Raw genomic sequence first — 9,412 nt, 5'->3', positions numbered from 1 at the left:
CTTCTTTTGACAGCAAATGTATACTTTACCATAGCTTTACGCTCCTTCACCTTTATCCATGGATTATGGTAACCTATATCTATTGTTTTGAACACATGGTATTTAGGGATATCAAGTTGACGGACTGTGGCAATACATTGCAATAAGCAATGTGCATTTTCAAAATATTGCAGTTTGAAACCACTGTCGTTGACTCGATATCCCCAAAATACAGTTTTTAAAAACAACGGATATAGGTTACCACACAGATAAAGGTGATCTAGCATTACATCCCATCATAAGGACAGTTACTCTTTCTTGGACCAGAGGGAGGTTCACATTAACCACTGGACTACTCACACTAGAACCCAGGATACACACAGAGACACAACACAGTCTCTGCTGACAGTTAATCAATACAAAACATGTTTACAAACTGTGCTATCTGACGGAGCGTGCTTCCTAGCCTGGTCAGTGATAAAGTCATTACCTTACACGTGTCTGAGGGTGATCATCCGTAGTTCCAATGTTGGTACTGATTAGGAAAAGGGTTCCCCTGTATTTGGGGCAACTTAAAAAATCTTGTCGCAATGATACATTCTCTGATGATGGTAACTTGTATTAACTTAATGAACTCAAATAAGGCATTGATTATTTGTGTACAGGTTATCCATAATTACCATAGGTTATCCATAATTAATGGTAAGAAAAATGATATTGTATGATAAAATAACATAGAAGCTGAGCTTACCTCAGGTAGATAGATCACCCAGACAACTCACAACTGTACCATGTCTGGTACAAATGACAAATATCCTGACAACAAAAGGTCATCTTTATATAGAAATCCTGGTGCAATGACATTGTCCTTCAGTGTTCAAAGGAAAGCTACCGGACATGCTCTGTTAAACTCCAGTACAGACATTTGTACATGTATGACCTCCTCAAGAACTTAACCTGTAGTACAGAGAAAAGTAGACACTTCTTATCACAAAAAATCTAAATCCTGAAAAAGAATTATTTTTGTGACCCCTCACGTACATCTAAGTACAAGTGGGCCTGGTGCTTTTTTTATGAATTTACAAATAAATTGGATATTGCAGGAACAAAAATTACACATTTCATGATTGAAATCCATGCAGAAACAATAGAAATATGATCAACCAAAGTAAATATTCCAAACTTTTTGTGCCAAGTTTTTCAAGCTTCAGTAACATCAAAGGGAAGTGGGCATCATAGCATGTAGCTTTATCCGGGATTAAGAGAGGATGGAGACTCATGCTAGAATGCATGTTGCAGATTCTTGTCTGCGATTCAAACACTTGATCACCACTATCTGGCAGCGAGGGAGACTGAGTCAAAGACGAAGGAGTCTGTTTAATCTTCTTCTTACAGTGGTTGCCTGTTTTGATCTGTGAGCTTCCATACTTTCAATGGGATGTTGTTACATGTAAGACTGGCCTGGTGACAAGTAGGAAATTAAAGCAGGATTTTAACTGTACTTTGGCTTTGACTTTTTTCGGTTCCACAATTACAGGGCTCAAAATACCTATATCTGTATATAGATACAGATACAGGGCTCAAAATACCACCTGCATAATGCAGGTTAGTGCAGGTAAAATTGGAGCTGTGCAGGTATTTCTGGTGTCTACCTGCACCTAACCTGCACTGGTCCACGTACTGGGTTTTATATGCAATGCCCTATGATGTACTAGTAGGTGTGTATGGATTGTTATTAGCTGCATTGATAAAGTATGAAAGAAAAAAATTGCAATGCATGGTTCCTGAACAATTTTTGTATGATTCATATGATTCTTAAGTTCAGAGTGGTACAGGTAAAATTTGTCTGGTGCAAGTAATTTTCAATGTTACCTGCACTAGTGCAGGTATGCAGAATAAAGTATTTTGAGCCCTGAAATAGCTTGACATTTCTGCAACCCATAAAATACACCCACACAATATCACGTAAAGACGGGACAAAAAATCACAATTGACTAAAACAAGGATAGATACACTTGTGGGTTATATCACAGGAAAAAATTGAATATTTTTCTTTCAAATGACAAATAGTACAGTGCAGAGGAAAAGCAAATCAGGAGTCTCAGATAAAAACTTTGCAATAGGACTCAGTCAGCTTACCAGTGTTCTAGGCTTCTAGCCAGCCTAAAATATTTTCCATCCCATGGATTTTGAACAGAAATTCTGTCAATTGCCAGAAGCTTCCACAGGATGGTCACAGAGGGGTCCAGGAAAATCTTAAAATCTAAGACCCCCTGAAACACCAGTTCCTGCATTTTGAGGGGCAAATTTTGCTGGTAGAGAAGAGATCTGTATGCCAAGGCGCCACACTCCTCTTGGAGCAAGCGGACCTGAGTGAGTGAGTGAGTGAGTAGACTCATCAGCTTGGTAAAATGGCATCTGTGCTAAATTTCTGGAGATCTTTGCAAAATTTCATTTGTTCAATATCGTTACATACCGATTTTTGTCCGTCACAGATGATGGAGTGGGCCAAATTTTTGTCCATACCCTAGCTGCAAAATTCCGTCAAAGGACGGAAGGACGGATGCTGGCTAGAACCCTGCAGCTTACGGATGATGATCTGTGTGGTAGTGACTGTTATACATGTATAAGCCTGTTCCGTCATAGCCAAATTCATAGGGCTGCTGTGAATGAAGATTTTACATGATCAATACTGACTGAAGGAGGCCATGTAAAAAAAAGTATAGGTCTGTCAATTTACCTAATTGATGCTGCTAGGCTTGATTTGCTTTACAAAGTTAAACACTATGACCAATCACAGCACTGGAACTCCTTTTATGGACACATGAAAAGTACCGTATATTCTCGAATAAAGTACGCACTTTTTTAACTTTTCAAAATTGAAAAGGTACTACAAGTTGTTGCCAAAGTTGGGGTGCGTACTTTATTTGAGGTCACTGCACAGAGAAATGGTAAAAAAAGCCTAAAATAAAGCAAGGTGGAGCTACACTTCTAGTAATGTTTCAAAACATGCACATTGTAAACAATGTTGTTGTCTTGTAGTTGTCTAAACATGAAACAAAGAAATTGTCTAAACATGATTTACATAAGATTGGCATTTGCATACAATCCTTTTGAGTTAGTGACTTTGACTTGTACAACTGTTTTTTCCTGATTTCTTCTACCAGTTCACATTGATATATATAATTTGCAGTAGGCAATTCACAAGTTTATAGAGACAATGACAGTGTAAATGCAGGTTATTTCATGCAAAATAACCTGGGGAAAACATCATAAATTTGAATTTATCCAGTTAAAGGTCTGTTCAAAATTGGTGGAGAAGGGGTGCGTACTTTATTTGAGTTTTTCCATTTTACCTTTCAGTCCCAAAGATCTGTCTAAGACTTGTCCAAAATCAGGGGTGCGTACTTTAATTGGGGTGCGTACTTTATTCGAGAATATACGGTATTGACTATCAAATAAAAATGTGTTAATTGTATCACCAATACATTTCTTCACAGCTAAGGCCACAGAAAGTAAATTTTATGGATGACATCAGCGCGCGCATTAATTTTTGCCTGATTTCAGAAAAAAAAAAAATTTTTCTTCTGCAGGGATGGTCAACATGTCGATAAAGTACCAAAATGAGCAAATATGTTGTATTGTAGCCTAATAATTGTACTTGTAGAAGTGGCACTTGTGAGGTACCCAGGGCTGTAGTTGTATAAATAAAACTTATTGGATAGTTGTAAAAGTGACACCAATATGGAAGCCATGAGTGTGGTTACCAACTTTGTTGGTGATGCCAGTCTACCACACTAATGTCACCAGTAGGAATGAATGCCTTGCTGGCTCTGATACCATGTTTTGTCCCTTTAATTCTTCTTACAACATTCATCACAACTTTATGCTGCCTATTTTTGAATATGTAGCCATCTTGTTTTTTTTCACCCATCTTGTTTTTTTTTCGCCCTATCGCAATATTTTTGCAGTCTGCAGAGGATGTCATCCATAAAATTTACTTGCTGTAGCCTGACCCAATAAAACAGGATGTCAATAAGGAAAGAATGTTAGAGATATTGCCGCAGTATTGGGTTAAGGACAATAGTTACACAAAGATTATGTGACTGGCCCGGGGATGTTGCTCCCGTCAGAAGCTGCTGGATAAGTGGGTACCGGCACGGTGTACTGGTACAAAACTTTTTTTCTTATTGGACCGGTCCAGAAAAACTGGACCTGAAACAATTTGGTGGACCAGATGTTGGACCTATTGGAAAAAAAAACTGTTACAGATTATATGATCAGACATTCACATGTTTTGGGGCTTACAGGTCGAAGAAAATAACAAGAGCAAAGTAGAGTAAAGTCATTAAAAGTCATTTCTACCAAGTTTTACAGTCAATCGTACCAAGGCAGTGAGTTAACCTTGTAGGATTTTAAAAAGCCAGTGGGAGTCAAATACTCCACAAAACAGATTTATTTTTAGCAAAATGGACCATTGTTTCAAGTATCGTCCATTCACAAGTTTTCACATACTGAATCAGGTCCAGGTTGGACCTAAACCGAACCTGGACTTGAATTTTCTGTACCGGTGCCCACCCCTAGTATTAATGCCAAAAGTTTTATCTCTCTGGTATCAGGGGCAAACAAAGTAAGGCCTTGGGTTCTTCTTATTTCTGCAATCTTTAATAAGATCTGCAAGTTTTTCATTAGTAACATATTTCCTGGGGATGCAATTGTAGTCTTTGATGCTCAGTATTGAGATCTTTAACAGTAAGACTAATTCCTCTGGGATAACTTCCCTGTTACCACCTACGACCTCCTTTGGTTTATCCTCCCAGATCTATAGCTTCAGGATTATACAACACTTCAGCCCTGGCTCAAAAGCTTGCACTTTCCCATTTCTAGTTCTTATTTCTGATCCCTCCGGAGCCGACAGCGGTCAGTTAATCAATACGACATCCAGTTATCTTCCTCTGTCCACATGGACACTGATCCCATGTGGCTAACCCACCTTGAGCACTCTGCCACGGTGAGCCGTCCCGGCCGCCAACCCTCAGACATGCTTCTTTTAAAAATCAATACTTCTTAGCCAGGTGCAATTGACTCAGTGACCCAGCAGTTTCAAAGGAGCTGGCTTCATGACTAACTAACCATTATCATTAATAATTTGCAACTTAGCTGGTAATTTATTTTAGGTAACAGATCAATAATGAAAGTGATAAATTGGTGTGATCACAGGTGGCTCATTAAGGACAGAAAGGGATAAAACGTAATTATATTATCATTAACATTGGGGGTAGAAATCCAATGTCCAGTGAAAATGGTAACTGTACTGTGATGTGCAACATCTTTTGCTCTACAATGAAAAACAATGGAATATTTAAGAATCATACAAAATATTATCCTTGCATTTCTCTTCTTTAAACATACATTTACTTGGAACCATAAAAACAAATAATCTATAGTATTTGTGTCACTCATGATATGCATCCACTCACAAGGACGTTTAACAAAATTTTCTGTCTATAAAGTTTTCCCTTTATCCCATTCTTTGAAACAACTCAGTGATTGGTAAGTAGAGCCCTCTTGTGACAATGTGATGAACTGCAACTGGTAATTCGCAGTACAAACTTCCATGCTACAGGAAGTTAACACAATGTAACTTAACCATTGGAAATCGGAAGCACTTGTTTGCCTAGCTGTCCAGATAAAAGGCTCCTAAGCCTCAGTGAGTTCCAGACAAGGTTGTTGCCTGATGTACACTACATATTAGAGCCGTTTTAGGTCGTTTTACGAGTTTAGGAAGACCAAACTTTGTGTTGTTTATAGTATGACGCATAGCAAGCATCTGTCATGTAACTAGTATTCTCACAAGAGAGAGGAAAAATGTCCCTGAGCACCCAAATCAATGTGATTCTCAGAATTGGAACAGACCTTGCAGCACATAATATAGAGTTCAGTTTCGTTTGAATTTGTTCAGCTGACGTCGAGTTCTAAGATGGATTATCAGTGTCAATACAGACCTCAGTCTTCAGAGTTTGTTCAGCAGTCTTACTACTAAATAATACTACACTTGACTGGAACCACAGTTTCATAATGTGCATGAAGTGTACTACTGCCTAAGCCAGGATGCTATGTCAAGTGTGTTAATTGGTAGACATCTAAAGGGTAAGCAGTAAGTTGAAATGGAGAAATGTAACAAAGTTGTTGTTGACGTTTTTTTTCTTATTGAATATGATTGTTTCAATAGATCTGAAAAGTGGCTGAAATTTGATAATGCTTTTTATGTTTATGACTAGGGCTGGGTACCGGTACAGAAAATTCAGGTCCAGGTCCGGTTCAGGTCCAGAGGATCAGGTCCAGGTCCGGACCTGAACCTGGACCTGATGCAGTATGACTCATACCAATGGTCCATTTCACTACAAAGAAATCTGTTTGGTGGAGAATTAGACTTGCACCGGCGTTTTAAAATCCTTCAACGCTAACTGCACCTGTACGATTGGCTGTAAAACTTGGTAGAAATTACTATAAACTCTACTCTACTTCACTCTTGTTATTCTCTTCCACCTGCAAGCGCCAAAACGTGTGAATGCCTGATAAAATAATCTGTTAATTTTCTAATCGGTCCAACATCCGGTCCACCTAATTTTTTCAGGTCCGGTTTTTCTGGACCGGTCCAATGAGGAAAACCGGTTTTGTACCGGTACGATGTACCGATACCCAGCCCTATTTATGACACTTTTCTTCTATAACTTACTTATGCCCCCCTAACGTTACATATTTGGGTAAAAAATTACAATAATTAAAGATGCCCAGAGCGATTTTTAGAGCAATAAAATTGGAAATATTCTGAATGAGACAATCAGTACGATATTGACATTTACTTCACCAAGCTAGCACATGTGTATCAGTTCATACTTTCAGCATTTAAAAGGGCGCACAAACATGCCGCAAACGAACCCCTTTGATTTATTACATCCCTCAATAAATCAGCACAGGATTGAGCCACTAACGGTTTCCCGTCGGTAACTTTCGGTGATTTTCGAACGCGTAAGGTCACCAAGCGAATTGCAATTGAATCTGATTCGTGCATTCAGAAATTGAAACCAGATTCGAACAATTGACGATGCAATGTATCTCCGGAAGCGTTCAGGACTCATCGGTCATGTTCGCGTGTTTTCCAAAAATTTGAAATGATGTCATGCAGCGCTCAGATTTTCAAAGATTTCTCACCTCCCAACGACATCTCATCTTTGCTCAATGAAGGTCGAAATGCAATGAGATAGTGTTATTTAACATTAACTGTAACGTTACGTAAAAATGAACTAGAAAATTGAATTTGAAAAGACAAAAAAAATCACTCTGGGCCCCTTTAAGTTTTGTGACCTAAAAATCTAACGTAATGTCAACACAAGGTTCTAATTAGAGCTTGATCAACATGGGCGTCTACAGGTGGGCAGCTAGAAAACTTTCAGTCCCCTTACCTGTCTGATGTGAAGGTTATCCTTTCTGTCCTTATTCTGGGCCAAGTTCTGCTGATTTTCAGAGAAAATGTATCTTCGTGTCCACTGTTTGAGAAGGCTGGCGTTCTACCTTAACAACAAAACAAAACACATCACACAACAAAGTAGCAAATTACGTGAAGGTAAGTATAACTATTAATAGTATTATAACCGGTTTTCCATGTTACATAACGTTAATTATTGTTAGCGTTACAAACGCCACCAGTCTTTAGCAGGAAACCTTTCAAGATGAAAAACAACAAAATTCTCATTTCACAATAACAACAAGAGATAAACGTTAAATGCTAAAAACTGTGTGTACTAAATAATCTATATAAAGAATCAAGCCACTGGAAATTACGCTTACCGTCAGGGCCGGGTATTGCTCTTGCGTGGGAAAATGTCCTCCGCTCCGGTGACTTTGAGCGGTGCAGAGTTGTGCTTTCCAGCTGCACGGCTTCAAATCGACCAAGAGTGACTCGGGAGACCCTAGTATTATTAAGCTGAGTCCGTTCGTATGGCGGCTAATTAAGCTGACAACAGATCACAGAACGTCCTCCGTGTCAGAGAAGAGAAACTGCAACAATTCACTTCAGAAACGGTAATTTCATGTCCAGGGGCGACGCAATACCATGGCAACCGTTCCGACACCTCACGGATATGCACGAGGGTCATGATCGGGTACGATCGACCGTTTTCGGGATCAATGCCGAGAGTCCAGATGCGTCTTCAACAGTTGGCTGTCGCATGTGTGACTTTTGTACATCTGTTATCTTTGAAAACAAAGGTCTAAATCGATATTTCACACCTGTTTCTTTTTTATTCAAGCGCACAAATCCACAACCCCAAACCCAGTATTATTCCTTTCTCCTCTGTGCTTCTCTTGCCGCATGTTCATTATAAAGATCATTTGCATTTCCATACCATGTATACACACGTAACTGTCCAAGGCTTTAACATTACTGTAAAGTAGAAAAATAAAAACAGAAATTTCGAGCATAAAGCAATGATTAAATATACCCGTCTCCAGTTACTAACTTAAAGATTGATATTTTTTGACGTTCCTGTTTTCAGAAACGGGAACTTCTACATTATTGGGAGCTATAGCGCTTTTCGTTCTGGTTTGTCACCTATTTATGGCATTATTACTGGTAAACGCACAACGGTCTTTAGAAATACACCCAATATCTAAAATGTTTTAATGGACTGGCCTATAACCATTATGTTACTCGATTATAAAGCAATAAGCTCGACCATTGTTTAATTTCCACCGTACGGCTCCAATACGGGAGGCCTTGAAGCAACCGAGTTGCTACTCCATTTTCTGCAAAGTGGCGATGATGATGATGATTACATGTGGTATACCATAGATGACAAGTCAAATAAATAATGTGTTAATATGTCTATCATCCTGTTTGGTGAATGAGACATGTACTTGTGTGTTGATATACAAGTACACGTACATACTACAAAATGTGCCAAGGGCACCAGAGGTGTAAAATGGTGTTAATGTTTTGCCAATCGGGTGACTGTATAAAATGCAGTCAAAGGGGGTATTTCAGTAGACTGTTGATATATTTCAAGTGTGTGATATTATCTCATAGATTATAGACATGTGCCAACAATGTATCATGTGCTATGGTTTACATTATACAGGAAGCCATTGAGACATGTGAGATATTGTGTGAGTGTGTCAATAAAGTCGTGCGTAGGAATAAATGGGGCGTGCTGTAACATGTTGTTAGGCCACAACAAATACATTTATGGATGACATTAATCTTAGTCTAATATTGAAAAAAGGGACTAATACTTTTATCTCCTCCAGAGATTGTTAACATGATATGAAAGTACTAGAATGGGAAAATGTGGTAGCAGTTTGATCGAACGTGTAGAAGTGACACTATATAGTGAGTACATTTTGTACATATTGTCATGACCATAGTTACTAG

At 38.6% G+C, this 9,412-nt stretch overlaps 1 long non-coding RNA gene across 1 annotated transcript in view; it reads right to left on the bottom strand.

Moving 5' to 3' along the window:
- LOC118420336 overlaps positions 1 to 8,186 on the bottom strand; it is a 67,085-nt gene extending 58,899 nt beyond the window's left edge. Inside the window, exons 1-2 of the long non-coding RNA XR_004831730.1 lie at positions 7,831 to 8,186; positions 7,446 to 7,554 (exon numbers count right to left, since the gene is read on the bottom strand). This is a non-coding gene — a long non-coding RNA (uncharacterized LOC118420336). The remainder of the gene's footprint in view (positions 1 to 7,445; positions 7,555 to 7,830) is intronic.
- Positions 8,187 to 9,412: the final 1,226 nt, after the last annotated feature.

Source organism: Branchiostoma floridae, chromosome 7 (genome assembly GCF_000003815.2).
Source record: "Branchiostoma floridae strain S238N-H82 chromosome 7, Bfl_VNyyK, whole genome shotgun sequence".
Taxonomy (NCBI): Eukaryota; Metazoa; Chordata; class Leptocardii; order Amphioxiformes; family Branchiostomatidae; genus Branchiostoma; species Branchiostoma floridae.
This window is presented reverse-complemented; position numbering and strand designations above follow the sequence as displayed.